The 18,304-nt window shown below is 36.6% G+C and overlaps 1 protein-coding gene and 1 non-coding gene across 20 annotated transcripts in view; one reads left to right on the top strand and one right to left on the bottom strand.

The window, feature by feature from the left end:
• Nucleotides 1–18,304, top strand: part of L3MBTL4 (L3MBTL histone methyl-lysine binding protein 4) — a 497,842-nt gene that overhangs the window by 54,035 nt on the left and 425,503 nt on the right. The window lies entirely within an intron of this gene.
• LOC143662882 (U6 spliceosomal RNA) lies at nt 4,701–4,807 on the bottom strand. Its single transcript, XR_013165649.1, has one exon. It is a non-coding gene; the product is annotated as a U6 spliceosomal RNA (small nuclear RNA).

The following is an 18,304-nucleotide window of genomic DNA, read 5'->3' as shown; positions in this document are numbered from 1 at the left end:
GGGTATTGTTTTGGTTTGCTGAAGCTGCCAAAATGCCATATACCAGAGATGGATTGCCTTTTACAAAGAGGTTTTATTAGGTTACAAAGTTACAATTTTTAAGGCTGAGAAAATGTCTGAATTAAGGCATAAACAGGATGATATCTGGACTCTTAAGAAAGGCTCCTGGCATCTGGAAAAGCTCTGTCAGCTGGGAAGACATGTGGCTGGGGTCTGCTGGTCCTTGCTCCTGGTTTGTTGCTTGCAGCTTCTGATTCCAGTGGCTTCCTCTCAGTGTCTTGTGGGTCTTCCTTTAGTGTCTTCAGGGCATTTCTCTGTCTAGGCATCTGTGGGTCCTCTCTCAAGTTCTCAGGGGCAAACTCTGGATTTCATCTCTTAGGTGGTCCTTGGCTCTCTCCAGCTTCTGGCTCTTTGAGTTTCTGTGGGCCATTGCTTAGCATCTCCTGGGCTTTTCTGTCTCTAAATGTCTGTGGGTCTTCTCTTAGCTTCTCTGGGGCAAACTCTGGATTTCATTTCTTAGTTTAACCTCTCCTGGGTGTTTTCTGTCTTCAAATGCCAGTTCTTTCTCCAAAAATTCTCTCTCTTAAAGGACTCCAGTAAGAATTAAGACCTACCTTGAATGGGTGGGTTCACATCTCCATGGAAACAACCAACTCAAAAGGTCTCACCCAACAATGGGTCTGCTCCACAGGAATGGATTAAAAGAACATAGCGCTTCTGGGGTTCATAACAGTTTCAAACCATCACAGGTGTATCCCTCTAAGTAGGTTGTCAGGTCATATTGTAATTCATTACATAATGTTCTAAAAAACTGTCAAATTGTTTTGCACAGTGGCTGCATCATTTGCATTCCCATCAACAATGCACAAGTGTTCCTGTTTATCTGTAACTTCAACAAGACTTGTTAGTTTCTATTTAAAAAATAAATAAATAACCCATTCTAGTGGACATGAAGTGGTATATCATTATGGCTTTGATTTGCAATTCCCTAATGGCTAATGCTTTTAAGCATTTTTCATGTGTTTATTGGCTCTTTATTTTGGAGAAATATTTGTCTTCTTGTTATTGAGTTGTAGGAGTTCTTTGTATATTCTGTAAATTAAGCCTTTATCAGATATATGGCCTCAGTATATTTTCTCCCAATCTGTATGTTGTCTTTTCACTTTTGTGATAAAGTGTTATGCACAAAAGTTTTTAATTTTGATGAAGTCCAGTTTATCTAGTTTTTCCTTTGTTGCCTGTGCTTTTTTTAGGGTCATGTTTAAGAGATATGGTCATGAAGATTGTACAATTGCTAAGTACAAGGTCATGAAGATTTTCTCTTTTATTTTGTTTAAAGAATTTTAAGTTTTTTAGCTCTGATATTAAGTCATTGATACATTTGGTGTTCATTTTTCTATGTTTATGTGTGGTAAGGGTCCGCTTTCATTCTTTTGCATGTGGATATCCATTTTCCCAGCACCCTCTGTTGAAGAATGTATTCTTTTCCCATTGAGTGGACTTGGCCCTTTTTTTATTTTCTTTTGTGGACTTGGCACGTTTTTACTCATACATATGTGGGTTTATTTCTGAGCTCTAAAATCTATTCCATTGGTCTATATGTCTGTTCCTGTGCCAATAACACACTGTTTTGATTACTGTAGCTTTGTAATAAGTTTTGAAATAGGAAACAGTGAGTTGTCCAACTTTATCTTTTTCTAATTGTTTTCTAATTGTTTTGGAGACCTTTGCCCTTCTGTATGAATTTGAAAATTGACTTTTCCATTTCTGTGAAGAAAACTTTTAGAATTTTGATTGGGATTGTCTTGAATCTGTGGATTGCTTTGGGTTGTACTGACATCTTAACAGTATTTAGTCTAATCTAAGAACACAGAATGTCTGTATACTTTTAGACCTTAGACCTTCTTTAATTTCTTTCAGCACTGTTTTGTAGGTTTCCATCTACAGGTCCTTTACATCCTTGGTTAAATTTATTACTGAATATTTTATTATTTTAGTTGTCATTGTAAATGGAATTGTCTTCTTTTTTTTTTGATCATTTGATCATTCCATTCTACATAAATAATCAGTAATTCACAATATCATCACATAGTTGCATGTTCATCATCATAATCATTTCTTGGAACATTTGCATCTATTCAGAAAAAGAAATAAAATGAAAACAGAAAAAAAAATTTATACATACCATACCCCTTACCCCTCCCTTTCATTGATCACTAGCATTTCAAACTAAATTTATTTTAACATTTGTTCCCTCTGTTATTTATTTTTATTCCATATGTTCTACTTGTCTGCTGACAAGATTAAAAGGAGCATTAGACGCAAGGTTTTCACCATCACACTGTCACATTGTGAGAGCTATATCATTATTCAATCATCATCAAGAAGCATGGCTACTGGAACACAGCTCTACATTTTCAGGCAGTTCCCTCCAGCCTCTCCATTACATCTTGAATAATGAAATTGTCTTCTTGATTTCCTTTTTGTATTGTTCATTGATGGTGTGTAGCAACACCACTGATATTTATGTTGAATCTTGTAACCTGCTATTTTGCAGAATTCATTTATTAGCTCTAATAGCTTTGGTGTGGATTTTTCCAGATTTTCTATATATATCATGCCATCTGTGAATAGGGAACATTTTACTTCTTAATTCCAACTTGGATGCCCATTATCTCTTTTTCTCGCCTGATTGCTCTGCCTAGAACTTCCAGTACAATGTTGAATAACAGTGTGAAAGTAGGCATCCTTGTCTTGTTCCTAATATTAAAAGGAACACTTTCAGTCTTTCACCTTTGAGTATGATGTTAGCAGTGAGTTTTTCATATATGCCCTTTATCCTGTTGAAGAAGTTTCCTTCTGCTCCTAGTTTTCTGAATGTTTTTTCATCAGGAAATGGTGCTGGATTTTGTCAAAAGTCATTTCTGCTTTAGTTGAAATTGTCATGCTGATTTTTGCTATATTATATTTATTGATTTTCTTATGTTGAACCACTCTTGCATTCCTGGGGTAAATCCTAGTTGCTTGTCCTGTATAATTCTTTTAATATTTGGTTTGCTAGTATTTTGTTGAGGATTGTTGCATCTATATTCGTAAGAGATATTGGTCTGTAATTTTCTTTTCTTGTGATATATTTATCTGCTTAGATATTACAGTGTTGCTGACCTCATAGAATGAATTGTTCCTTCCTCTTCAATTTTCTGGAAGAGATTGAACAGTGTTGCTGCTAATTCTTCTTTGAATGCTTGATAGATTTCATCAATGAAATCTGAACCTTACTTCTGGGAGAGGCTTTTGATTACTGATCCCATCTTTTTACTTGTTCTGTTGGGGTCTACTGTTTATTCTTAGGTCAGTTTGGGTAATTTGTGTGTTTCTAAGAAATGAGTTCATTCCATCTGGTTTATCTAATTTGTTGGCAGACATTGTTCATAGCGTTCTCTTAACTCCTTTTTATTTCAGTGGTGTCAGGGGTATTACCCCCATTTCCTCTGTGATTTTTGTTATTTGTGTCTTCTCTCTTTTTTCTTTGTCCTTCTAGGTTTGTCAAATTTATTGACCTTTTTAAAAAGCTAGATTTTGCTTTTGTTGATTTTTTCTTTTGTTTTTATATTCCCTGTTTCACTTATCTTTACTGTTATCTTTAGTATTTCTTTCTTTCTGTCACTTTGATTTTATTTTGTCCTTCTTTTTCTAGTTCTTCCAGGTTGAGGTTAGTTTACTGATTTGAGATCTCTTTTTTAATGTAAGTATATAGAGCTAGAAATTTCCTTCTCAAATCTGCCATAAATTTTAGTATGTTTGGCTTTCATTTTCAGTAGTCTCAAGGTATTTCCTAATTTCTTCTTTAACTTATTGGCTTTTTAAAAGTGTGTTTTTTAATTTACACATTTGTGAATTTTACAGTTCTTTCTTATTGATTTCTGACTTAATTCCATTGTGGGTGGAGAAATTTTCTATGATTTCAATCTTGTAAAATTTATTGAGGTTTATTTTATGACTTAACATATGGTCTATCATAGAGGATAATCTGTGCACTTGAGAAGAATATGTATCTATACACATTCTATATATGTCTTTTAGGTCTACTTATTGAACTTTTTATAAATGGAATTATATGGTATGTGTTCCTTTGTTTCTGGCTTCTTTCAGTCAGTATTAGGTCTATGATGCATGTAATTTCATTTGTTCATTCTCCATGCTATACACGACTTGCCCATTTTATTGGACGAGTATACCATAATTTATCAGTTTTACTACTGATAAACATTAAGATATTAGAAGAAGTGTACTATGACCTTTTATACATATTTTTGTTTAGTATTTGTATGCATTTGTGTTCTAGGAGTGTTGTCGGTAGATCATAGGATATGCCTATGGCTCACTCTTCTCCTTCTGGTATTGTTACATTTGTTTAATGTATTTTCACTGTGTCCTACACATTTTTATGTCCCTCTTCTGTATTTTCCTTTCTTCTACTCTGTGCTTCAATTTGGATATTTCCTGTTGTATTATCATCCAAGTTACCATAGTGTCTCTATGCTGTCAAACCTATCTGTCATTGGGTTTCAGTTAGTGCATTGTCTGGTTCTTGAAGTTCCATTTTTTTCTTTTTACAAATTCCAAATACGTGTTGAAATTATTTTCACATATTTTCCTGAATTTTCTTGAATTTATTAATCATAGTTATTATTATTTTTTTAAATATGGAACGCATCATGAATTTGCATGTCATCCTTGGGCAGGGGCCATGCTAATCTTCTCTGCATCATTCCAATTTTAGTATATGTGCTGACGAAGCAAGCACTAATCAAAATTATTTTAAACCCCCTGTCTGCTGACTCCAATATCTGTGTCACCTGTGGACCTGTTTCTGTGATGGTTTTCAGGCATATTATCTTATCCCTTATCATGCCTAGAAATTTTGATTGATGTTGGACATTGTGTACACAATGCTGTAGACACAAATTGCTATTACCTCCCACTACAAAGGGTTCACTCTTCTACAAGGCAGATTCATTGAAAGTTTGGCCACCTCAATCTAACTGGGTTGAGGATGGGTTACAATTTTGGTAAGTGTCTATTTCTGATTGGTCTCTATTCCTAAAACATACCCTTCCAGACTTTCAGCTGAGAATCTGTGTCTGCCTCCTCTTCTTGCTGAGTCCTCAAATCTGATATTTGTCTTCCCAGTGCTGTGAGACTTTGGAAAACTCTGCTTGTGTTTAGATGTTTATGGCTTAGCTTTTTAGCTTCTCACTTTGCTAAATATCAGAGTGAAACTGGTCATATGTTTTAAGGACCTTCGGGTCTCCAGTTTTGGCCCTGTGGCTTCATAAAACCACCTAAACTCCATTATGGTTCTTTTGACAAATATAGCTAGGAGAGTGTTGCTGCAGATGAATAACTCACCTATCTGAGGTTTTGCTTTTTTTTTTTTTTTTTAATCCTAGTCTTAACCTTTCTAGTTCTCATTATTTTCAATGCTTTCTACTGCCTTTATCAGTTTAGTATTTTTTTTTTTTTTTTGCTTTCCTTGCTGTTGTTGGAGGAAGCCTGGTCTGCCTGCAACCATTTCATCCTTATGCAGATTTTCTAAATAAATGTTTATTTGCAAAACTGAATGTATTTTAGAAATACATGCCATCACAGGTCTGACCTGTGATTTTGATTTAAGCCTTTAACGACTAGATTTTATTTAATAAGTGAATGTAAAGTGGCAGTAATTAAAGAATGAGAAGCTATGGTCTGTAGAAAAATAACTCAAATTTGATAGAAAATCTTTAAAGCATAATGTTAGAGCAGAGAAGCATACATTATTTTGAGGTTATATAAACTCCTATTGATTTTGTAGCAGTCATGAACTCTAATACTTACATAATTTGTGTGCTGTGATAGCACATTATTTTAATCTCTAAAAGAGCAATTGGTTAGTGCGGGCCTTGATACTTGAGATAAATTTCAGAGAGACAAAGATTTAACTTTGACAGTTCAGGAGAGGTCTTAATACATACTTCTTGAGCCTTACCATGTTATATTTTCCTTTCAGTGACTTTGGCCACATAAAAAGAGAACACTTCAGAAATAAGTTAAACCTCTTCTTTAGCTGCAAACACAGATTTATATTAGGACAAATATTTAAAAATGATTGTCAGGCGGTGTGACGGTGGCTCAGTGGCAGAATTCTTGCCTCCCGTGCCAGAGAAAAAAAAGATTGTCAATAGATAGTTAAAATTACATAGATAATATTATAAGGAAACCAGCTTATATTTTGGAAATAAAAAAGAAATTTTCTTACCTGCAAACAAAGCATACCTTACACAAAGTAGAAGGTGGGTTTGCTTTGTATGAGTTCCTGTGGAAATTACTGCATTTCATTTCCTATGACACACTATTGATTGTAAGGTGCTTCATTATTTTAAGCACCATTAATAAGAAAAGTGATGGCAATTAAACTATTATGTAATTTTTTATCACTAAGAGTTTTCATTTTATTGAGAGAGGTCTTCTATATTTTTAACATATATTTTTATTACTTATTACTCTTGTACATAGTGATAAAGGAATGTATTAGCTAAATAAATTGTATACAGTTTTTCTAAAACTTGATCACCTTCAAAGTCTAACTACTGAATCCCTTTTGGCTCTGAGTCATCAGTGCCTCTGCTTTTCCACCCAGTTATAAGACTCTGTGCCATCAGGAGTGTTAAATGTTGAATCATTTCTTAAAAGAGTGTCTCAGTATTGTTTCTGGCATTTTATTCTAAGCTGTTGGCATACATTCTTCACATTTGTGATCAGATGGCTTACTGACAACAACTATGACTCCTACCCTTTTTTCAAATGGTCTGGGCTGGACAGGCTGTGATAATTGCATAAGAACTGTCACCTTGCTGGCACTGATTTAAGACCATCCTGATTCCAGAGGTGCTGAAATGTACAAGGTGTGTTTTGTTATCAGTCAAATTTGGTATACATTGGAAAATATTATGGTCACTTATTATCTGACTACATCGTACATGACATGTTCTGTATTTCTGGCCGCAGATCTGTGTGTCTTTTGTTAGATAGAATGGAGAGAAAGGATGAGTTCAGTGTACTGCTTAACATTAATATTTGATATGCAGGGGTTATGGGGAAGATCATTTTAACATTATTGAGTAACTGGGAACACAGAGAGGCACAAGAAACCTTAGAAGTGGATGACAGAAAAAAGATGAATAGTTTCCATAGATTTATCTGGGAGAATTTTCTCATCCCATATAGCTGGAGCTAGGCTTAAAGTTATACAAACATGTAAATGGGCGTCTGTTCCCCCATTCCACCTGCATCCTCCCCTTTGTGCTATTTTCTTATTTTGTGCTTTTCTTCCCCTCCTAATATCATGCTCTTTTGCTTCTACATCTTTCCAAATTGATTTATTATCATTATTATTGCTTCTTACGTTTCTAAAGCTTAATTGATACTTGGTACTTTTATTTTTAGATATTTACTAATTTCTCTATACTTCTAAATGTCACATTTTCTTAAATTTCAATTAATTAAGATCATTTTGTTTTGAAATTTTTGTTTTATAATTTTGTGAGTTCTTTTCAGGCAATTGGAAGAACTCTAAGACCTTAGAAAACCTAGGTTAGATTCTCAATTAGAACATGGTTAATGCATTAGAGTAGTGGTGGAATTACAGTCCAAATCTCTTTCAGTGTTTTAAATTGGGAGACTATTTGGAGAACAGCTTTCTTCTTGCTATTGCCGTTTCTTTGCTTCTAAATTTTAATTAATTTGGACATTCCTAGCTTAGTTTTGCCTCCTTTTATGTTGACTTAGGTCTCGGTGAAACTCTCTTCACTTGGTGGCCTCTGAAGCTCCAGTCTTAAATTCTACTTGTTTAACCATCCTGGAAGAAAGCTTCCTTTGTTCAGTATTTCCAGTCACAATCCTAGCATTGAATCTCTTTGGTTTTGCCTAGGTTGTGTATCTGTCCCTGAACCAATTCCTGTTGCTGATAGGGTAGATTTTGCATCATTGGCCCTTTCTGGGGTTACCTGTCTGCTACTGCAACCATGAGGAGTCCCTAAGTAAAGTAGCTGGATATAGGAGGAGGTTGTTGGGTTGGCTAAAGCACTGGCTTCTCTTTTCAACCCCATGCAAACTCTTTGGCCCTTCTGAACAACAGGGGGAAAGTAAAAACTACAGTATTGTATCTGGAACTAGATACAAGGAAGTAGATCCCTCATCCCAGCTCCAGTTCTCTCAGGTCTGCAGGGTAACATTACTTCTGTAGTTCAAAATTACAGCAATTCAAATCTGAAGGGCAAGAAGCTAATCACACAAGAGGGAGGATGAGAGTCAAACTAGGAAGAGTCCTTCCCTGGGAGTCAGGAGACCCACATGCTCCTTTCAGCATAGAGCACGTAAGCTATTTAATGTTCTGCTGGATTGTGAGCTTCTGGGGGGATTGTGTTTGAACCTTCTTGTTAAACTTTTCGTCTCTTTCATTCCCCTACCCTAGTCTCTGTCTGCTTGTAGATCCCCAGTTAGATGAATGTCGGATCCTCTTAATTCATCCTTCTTGCTCCTCTTCCATGGTTTTAGCATGTGATCTTCCTGTGCTTTAACTGGGGTTTTCTCAGCCCTGGATTCTAGTTTACAATTTTTTACTTCTAAAACATATATTTATTTAACATATCTACAGAGATTTTCATACCTTATATGTATTTCATTCCTAGATTTTTATATTGGTTTGCTTCTTTTTCATATATGTTTTTTTTGGAACAATGTTCTGTTCTTATGTCTTTTTTTCTTTAGTTTGACCATTTAAACACACCTGTGTTAAAGTCCCTTTAGGCTTTTTCTGATAACACTTTTGGGTTGTTAATTCTTCTATATCCTGCTTCGCTGACTCTCATGTTGGTGAGTTTCCTTTGTATTTTGTGATTTTTAGTGTTGATTCGTGCTTTCTATATTGCTGGGTAGGGGACCTGGAGTCTCTACCAATGTGCAGTCAGGTTTGGGTTTCTGGTTTCTTGGTGATTCTTTTCTCACCAATATTTTAGTGAAAGTGTTTTCTTGTGTGCTATATTCTGACTCAGTGAGTGAAGGTATACTAATCCTAAAAGATGGGTCAAACCTTTCTTTACTGTGTAGAGGGAGGCAATTTCTAACTTGAACTCTGCCTTTTAGGGCAGTAGGCAGAGGCTGGAAGAATTTTGAGGAGCATGATAAAAAAGTCTCTATTACCTTGAACAGATAGTTCTATATATGGATGTGAGCAGCTCTGTTAGTGAGGGCTCAGAAGGAAATGAGGAATGCAGTAGAGTCAAACTTCAATCTCCTTAGAGGAGCTGAGATTAAAATATCTAAATCACCATGAACAGACTTTTAGTAGAAATATGGATATAAAGATATTGCCAGTGAGGGTTCAGGTGAAATGAGGAATGTGTTATTGGAAACCAGAGAAAAGGGGATCCTCATTATACAGTGGTAGGAAGCTTAGCGAAATTATGTCCTGTAGTTATGTGGAAATCAAAACTTGTAAGTGATGTAACTGAGGAGATTTTTCGATCAAGGTGTTGAAGATGTGGTCTTGTTTCTTCTTGATATTTACAGTACAATATGAGAAAAAACAGATAGATTGAGGAAAGTGCTATTAAGCAAAAGGATGGCCTGATTGGGGAAATTTTCAGTGTATTCAAATTGCAAAAGGCACTGAAAGCAGAAGATTTTGTTTTCTCTGGAGAGAAAACCAAGGGTGTAGCTAAACAATCTTTAGCCAGCGTCTAGGAAAGATCCTCATGTCCCAACATCAGTCGCACAGAGGGCTCTTTGGAGAGATTAGGTGTGTGACTCTGGAGTCCCCTCAGCCATCCCAGCTAAAGCCAGGACTAGAAATGGAATTACCTGGGAGACCTCTGTGGAGAAGTCTCTTATCTGATAGAGTGAATGCTCAGAACATACATGTGACAACCATAGGTTCTTTAGAATTTTATATCAGCAGAAACACTGCCAATTAGAAAGGGATGAAAGGGGCAGAGAAAGGATGAAATGAAAGAAGGCTGTTGGACCCCATAGTTTTGTAGGCAAGAAATAGACTGATAAAACTACTCAGATGTAGACATGTGCTACCTTTCATGAAAAAGGAAGGAGGACTCAAGATGGGGCTGTGAGCCCAGAGGGTAGAGGATGAGCCACAGAGGATTTTTCCCAGGTATTGAATCCAAATGGCTTTTGCTTGGCCGGATTTCAGAATTGCTTCAGACCTGTGAATTTTCTTTTCCTTCTATTTTCTCCCCTTTTGAACCAGTATTCCTATAATTACTATTGTATGTATGCCTGTGCCATCATTGTATTTTAGAGCTAATAACCTGCTTTGTTTTGAGTTTTAAAGGTCCACAGATGGAGAGGGAATTATCTTTCAGAATGAATTGTACCCAGGACTTTGTCCATAACTGATTTAGATGATGAGATATGGGGGACTTTTGACCTGATGAGACTTAGGTGAGATATTATATGTGAATTGATGCTGTGTTAGGTTGGGATCTTTGGGGACTTTGGGATGGGGTGAATTTATTTTGTAGGAGAGATAGATGTGAATCTTTAGGAGGCAGAGGCAGAATAATAGCCCCAAAGATGTCTCTATCCTAGCTCCAGAACATGTGCATATGTTACGTTACCCAGCAAGGGGTAATTAAGATTGTTAATCAAGGGATTTAATGATAAAGAGAGTATCCTGGACTTCTCCCCCTTGGTCCCCATTTGAAACTGTTGTACACCCCAGAAGAGCCATGTTCTTTAATCCTCATTCGGTATTGCTGGGTGGGATCTTTTTTATTGCTTCCATGGAGGTATGACCTATGCAAGTGTGGATGGTACCTTTTGATTAGGTAGTTTCCGTGGAGATGTCTCCACCCGTTCAAGGTGGGGTTGTTTCCTGGAGCCCTTTAAGAGGGAACCATTTTGGAAAAAGCTTCAGTGCTGGCAGAGCCCACAGCCAGACACCTTTGGAGATGCAGAAAGAAAACGCCCCCCGGGGAAGCCTTTGAAGAAGCAGGTAGAGAAAGTTACCAGACATCACCATGTGCCTTCCCAGCTGAGAGGGAAACCTCAAACTTCCTTGGCCCCTTCTTTGGAGTTAAGATATCTTTCTCTTGATGCCTTAGTTTGGACATTTCCATGACCTTAAGTTTACAGTTGCAATTTATTAAATTAAAAAAACACAGATAAATTCCCTTTTAAAAAGCTGTTCCATTTCTGGTATATTGTATTCTAGCAGCTTTAGCAAACTAAAACACCCTTAAATGTGGAAGAGGGAGGCAGAGATGTCACATTGATGGGCTGGTGAGAAAGTCTCCATTGGCCATTGCTGGCTTTGAAGATACAGGGGTGGGAGTGGGGAGGGGGATAAAGCCAAGGAATGCCGGCAGCCTCTCGGAGCTGGAGAAGGCAAGAACACGGATTCGCCCCAAGAGCTTCCAGAAGCCTTGTGGACACTTAGGTATTATTCCAGCAAGATCTGTTTAGAAATTTTGATCACCTTAACACCAAGAAAATAATTTTGTGTTCTTTTAAGCCACTATGTTTGGGTCATTTGTTACAGCAGTATTAGGAAACTAATACACATTAGGAAACTAAGCAATTCCACTATTAGGTATGACCTAACAGAAATATACTGAATGTACCTTTTAACAAAGACATGGAGTGGGATGTTTAAGTGGCACTATTTGTAATATCCCAGATGTGGAAGTTATCCAAATCCCCATCAACTGCAGAATGGATAACATATATGTGTGGTATAGTAATATACCATAATAGGAATGAACAATCCACATATATGTGCAGACATGAGGCCAGCAAGAGAAACTCAACCCCAAACCAGTGCCCACTGTGTAATTCCATTTATAGAGAGAGAAGAAAAGCTGGCAGAGTATCCTATTGTGTGAGAAGTTGGAGTAGAAGTTCTGTTTCTTGGTTGGGTGTTGGATACATATGCTCAATTTGTGAACATTTATCAAGCTGTACCCTTCCATGGATTTTTCTATGTGAATGTCATATTTTACGTAAAGAAAGGACACAAGCATTGTATCATTTCTCCCCAAGAGCTTGTCAGTCTATTCAGTATGAGTGAGGCTTGCTGACGCTGTGGTCTGCTTTGGGCATGTTGCTGGTCAGTGGGGACAGCAAGGGCAGTTCTGACACTTAGATTGGATATCTTTCCTGCTACTCCAGCATGTCTACTTGCATGTTATTGTATCATAGTAAAGAAAGTTTGCATATACTAGTTTTTTATTTGCTTGGAAGAAATTCTAATTAGGATTCACAAATATCTATCTAATGCTATTTCAAAATGTTTATAATAGCAAAACCGTTTCATTTTATTTCTGCACAGAATGTATTTTCAGGTAACGCAATGTGGTATGTCATTTTAGGCAGCTGTACCAGTTGTCATGATTCAAATGCCAATGTGTTAAAGATATTCCTGGAAGGAGATTTATTTGAGCAGTGCTTGGTGGTGTGATATTAGGGACATTTAATTTTGGCAAGGGTTTAGAGTGTCATTTGTTGGGAAAATCTGTTGTAACGGGCATAGTCTGTCCTCCTCAATAAGACATGAAGTGGTCTATTGTTTAAATCTTAGATTCTAGTTTTCACTCTGCTATCGGCCAGCCACGTGAACTTAATCATGTAACTTATTCATACATTTTCCCACTCAATGACCATCAAGACTATATGTTAATATTATTCCTGTGAATTAAACACACACTTTCCCTTCATGCTGTTGTTGGAAAGAGCAACAATATGGTTTTAGAAATGGAGCCAGTAATTAAGGTGTAAAATTTTGGAGGCAGACAAATCTGGGTATAATTCTGGCTCTGCCCCTTCTTGCTATGTCTCTGGGGCTCATTAAATCGAGTAAGGTGACTTGAGGCTGTCAGTGTGCTTGTCACATAGCAGGAGCATGCCTAGTGAATGGGAGTTGCAGGGATGGTAATGTTTATGATTTATTAAGTGCCCCAGTTTATTTAAAAATTTTGAGCAAATGATTGATATTGAGGAAGTGCATGCTTTCTTTACTTAATGACAGTATTAATGGGCAAATGAAACTGTTAAAGTAAATATGAGGATATATAAAATCCCACTTATAAAATTACCCCTGAGTCTTGAATGTTTATCATAAATATCTCAAATATGCTGTGAAATACTGAGAATAAGAAATAAATAGTGCCATGCTGGCCACACAGATTTGCTAATCTCAATATTTTGCCATATTTGCCTCCATTTTTAAAAGAAACAAGAATATTGAAGTCTCTTGTCTTTAAGCCTATTTTTCACTCCATCCTGAAATGTAACTATTGTGCTAAATTGAAAAAAGAAAATAAGTGAAAAAAGTGAATAATTTGCTACTATGTATTTGTATATTATTCTCAGCCATGTTTTATATTTTGACTAGATACATATGTAACTGTAAACAAACATATAAATGGTTTATTGCATGTACCATCTTGCAACTTGCTTTTTTCATTCAGATGTATTTTCGAGATATATCATCATGGCATATATATCACTGTAGTTCATTTATTTCAAATGCTGCACAGAGTTCCATTTTTGAATATATTTAAAAAATTTTTATTTATATATTTTTTCATTTTTGAATATATTTTTAATCCAATTTCCTATTGATATGTGTTTGGGGTGTTTCCAATTTTTTCCTAGTATAAAAATGCCTCAGTAAACGTTGTCCTTGTGCACATGTTCACAAGTTTCTCTACATATCTAGAAACAGATGGGTTCTAGAGATACATAGCTTCAACTTGATTCAATTTATTAGATATTTCCAAATACTTCCTAAAGTAGCTGTACCTATGTGTACTTCCTCAGCCAGTGTGAGTTTGCTGCACAGTTCACTATTTAAAGTTCACACACTGAGGTGATGGCTTTTTAGAGCCTGGGGTGGAAATTAGTCTATTTTCTCCTCCTCCATATCCACCCCTCTTGCAAATAGCAGCTTGCTTTCCTTTCGGGGAAACATGAGAGAGTATTTTAGGTCCTTCAGGGGCCAGATCCTCATTTCCCCATTGCTTGGTCCAATAGCGCAGTAGGGACCTAGGCTTGGCCAACGGGCTTCTCTTTCCCAGGACTTAATTTGAGAGAGGAATTCTGGCAGGCAGAGAACCGAAGGAGCAGTTAGTTGATGTACTAAAGGGGTCGGGGCCGCAGCTGTAGCAGAATGACAGACAGACGTACTGACCAGGCTGTCTCAGCCCTGAGGTGTGTGCTTGTTGCACTTCCTCCTTCCTTGATCCCTTTGTTTCTGTCTGATCCTGCCATAGATGTTAAATCTGTGAGTCCTGGATATTCTTCCAGCAAATACCTTTATGCTTAAGAGAACCAAAGTTACCCTGGAAGGAAACATAGGAAAGCATCCTCAGGACCTTGTGTTAGGCAGTGGTTTCTTAGACTTGATACCCAAAGCACAATCACAAAAGAAAAAATAGATAAATGAGACCTCATCAAAATAAAAAAACTTTGTTCCTCCGAGGATTTTATCATTAAAGTAGAAAGACAGCCTGTACAATGAGAGAAAATATTTGGAAACCACATATCTGATAAATGATTAATATCCAGTATTTATAAAGAAATCCTTCAACTTAACAACAGAAACACAAACAACCCAGTTAAAGAAATGGTCAAAAGACTTGAATAGATATCTCTCCAAAGAAGATATAGAAATGGTCAAAAAGAAGATGAAAAGATGCTGAACATCATTAACCATCAGGAAAATGCAAATCAAAACCACAATGAGATGCCATTTCACATCTATTTGAATGGCAGTTATTTAAAAAAAAACAAAACAGAAACTAACACATGTTGGAGAGAATGTGGAGAAATAGGAACACTGTTCACTGCTGGTGGGAACATAAAATGATGTAACTGCTGTGGAAAACAGCTTGGCAGTTCTTCAGAAAGCTAAGTGTAGAAGTACCAGATGACCTGGCAATGCCACTACTAGTTATATAGCTGTAAGAATTGAAAGCAAGGACTCCACCACATATTTGTATATCCGTGTTCCTAGCGGCATTATTCACAATTGCCAAAAGATGGAAGTCACCCAAGTGCCCATCAACCGATGAATGGATAAATAAAATGTGGTACATACATACGAGGGGTTATTATTCAGCTGTAAAAAGAAATGATGTTTTGATACATGTAACAACATGGGTGGACCTTAAAGACATTGTGTTAAGTGAAATAGGCCAGACATAAAAGGAAAATCTCACTGATTCGAAATACTTAAAATAAGCAAACTCGTAGAGTCAGAATCTAGAATATAGGTTACCAGGGAGTGGGGCAGAGATAGTGGGAATGGGAAGTTAAGGCTTAAAATGTACAGTGTTCCTAACTGGAATGAAGGAAATGTTTTGGTAGTGGATGATGGTGAAGGTAGCACAACATTGAAAATGCAGCTAACAGCATGGAGATATATATGAATATGATTAAAAGGAGAAATGTTGGATTGTATATATGATAACAGAATAAAAATGTTTAAAAAATCCATGACAGTACACTACACACTGAACGTCAAGTTAAACTATGGACTATAGTTAATAGCACGATTATAAAAATGTGCCATCATCAGTTGTAACAAATGTCCCACACCAATGCAGGGTGTTAGTGGTGGTGCGGTATATGGGAATCCTGCATTTTATGCATGATTGTTCTGTAAATCCACAGCTTCTCTGATAAAGAAAAAAAGAAAGATATTAAAAAAAAGACAGAACCAGAGTTAGCTTCTGTTTCTTGTGGCTGACATTTCCATCTTTTGCCCCTGATCCAGTTCCCGCGGTGGAACCGGCAGTATCAGGGGTGGGCAGGTGATGTGGGTGTATGTTGGGTGGCACCGGGCTTGTGCCCCAGGCCCACCAGGGAGGAGCAGCACACCAGGGGCCGATGCCTTGGCTCATTTGTGGATCCTGCTTCCTAGAGGGTAGTGTGGATGTGACGTAACGTGTGTATGGGAGCTGTGCCTGCTCCCTGTCTGTCCACCTCTTGCTACTTGCCCATGGTACTGGTGAAATATATTTTTTTCAATTACAAGAGAAAAGGAGCAAGTTTTGCTGAGAAAAGAGGGTTAGAAACAGGAAAAATGGACTGTTCAGTTAGAGGAGAAAGTGCTGTGTCTATTCCTGATCAGTTTCAACTTTTTTCTTTCTTTTTATATTGGATGACTAGGGTGCACCGTTTCAGATGACTGAAAAAAAAATACTAGAATATTTTATACATAGGAAAGAGTATATTTTCTATGTAAGCATATAAATGCTTATATAATTAAAAAAGGATAAAACATCATTAAATTAAGAAATACACATGAACCCACCATCTGACCTAAGAATCAGAACATTATTGATAATTTTAATTTTCCTATGCTTTTCTCCCTGACTGCTATGCAGAATTTTATGTATATCATGTCCTTGCTGTTTAAAAGTAATTTGCCATGTAAGAATATATCTCCAAGCTACATATTGTGTACTTTTGCTTGGTTTTGTGCTTAAAAAGTGGTATTTAATCTTCCAGCTTGCTTTGTTCATCAATCTTACTATTGATACTCCAGTCCTCAATGTGTGTGTTTGGAGTTGATTCATTTTCACTTTGTAAGGTTATGTGGTATGAATTTACCCTACATTTTATTTTTCAAATTCCTATTGGTGCTTCCAGTTTTTGTTTTTTGTTTTTTTTTTTTGTTCATTACTATGAACAAAACTCATAATGGAGTGTAATTGCCAGAGTCCTGGGTTCTTAGCATTTCTGGAATGTCTTCAACTTTCAGGCTCATAACCAAGTTGCTTTCCAGTGGTTGAACCAATTAATCTTCCACCAACAGAATGTGAGTTCCTGTTGCTCCTTCACTTTGCCAACAAGTAGTCCTAAGTTCTTAATTTTTAGTATAAAATCATATCTAATTGTGGTTTTATTTATTTTCCTGCTAACTAATGGGATGGAACAACTTTTTATAAATTTCTCTGAAATACCTATTCATGTTTTTGCTCTGTTTGTCTATAGGGACTGCTGTTACCTGTCTGCTGTTGTTACCCCCCAAAATATTGCATCATAAGTCACTCCAAAACTCAGAGTCTTAGAACAGCACACATTTATGACTGTGTTCACAGATCTTGAGCTCAGTCGTGAATGGGCCCATCTAGGCGCGGGGCTGCTCCAGGCTGTTGGTCTTTGGGGCTTGGCTGCAGGCTGAGTCAGGTGTTCTCTTCCGAAGAAGAAAAAGGCGTACCCGAGGCGCACTCTTTCAATGGTGTATGATGGCAGGGCAGTGAGCCCATGCAAACTGCACAAGCCTCAACTGAAATTGTGTCTGTCCTTGGCTGATGCAGTCATGGGGCAAGTCCAGAGCTGAGTTCACTTCATACTCCATGGAGCAGTGGGAGTGAAGAATTCAGATAAAAAATTCAGTCCTTCTATGAAAATACATTCTGGATACCACTCTTTTTTTCAAAAAGGTCTTCTTTTCCTACTGATTCTGTCAAGCATGTCCCTAGCTGGGTTTAGCCTGAGAGTCATTAGGAACAGTTCATATATTCATGTGAATCACAGATTAGATGGCGAGGCCTTGTCTTCTGTAGTTCACCATCTCTGTTGTTGTAGCTATCTTCCTCATGTTGTCATTTTTTAAAAATTCTTATTTATAAAACCAACCAACATACAATATGAGCATACTGTTTATTTCATCACATAGTTGTAGTCACTATTGTTGTGACTATCTTCTTCATATTGTCTTTTTATAAATTTTTGTTAAACCAATCCACATACAATATGGACATTTTTTTTCATCACATGGTTGTATTCATGTTGTCTTTTGATTAAGAGAAGTTCATCTTAATATAGTTGAATTCATGAGGACTTTATTTTCATATTTGCCCCTTTTTATGCCTTGTTTAAGAATTTCTTCTCAACCCTAAATCATAAAGATTCTTCTTCATTTCTCTTGAAAGTTTTAATGGGCCAGATATAAAATCAATGCAAAAAAGGCTTCTCTTTTCATTTAATTATTTAATTCATCTGTATTGATTTGTGTGTATGATGATGAGGTAGGAATCTAATTTTAGTGTTTTCTCTTGTGGATAATCAGTTGTCCTTGTAGCATTAATAAGTGCATCCTTCATTGATCTACAGTGTCTCTTCTATAGAATCTCAGGTTTCCATATCTGTTTTGGTGTATGTTTTAGTTTGCTCAGTACTGCCAGGATGCAGTATGCCAGAAATGGGTTGGGTTTTATAAAGAGAATTTATTAAATTA

The sequence above is a fragment of the Tamandua tetradactyla genome, chromosome 18 (genome assembly GCF_023851605.1).
Source record: "Tamandua tetradactyla isolate mTamTet1 chromosome 18, mTamTet1.pri, whole genome shotgun sequence".
Classification (NCBI taxonomy): Eukaryota; Metazoa; Chordata; class Mammalia; order Pilosa; family Myrmecophagidae; genus Tamandua; species Tamandua tetradactyla.
This window is presented reverse-complemented; position numbering and strand designations above follow the sequence as displayed.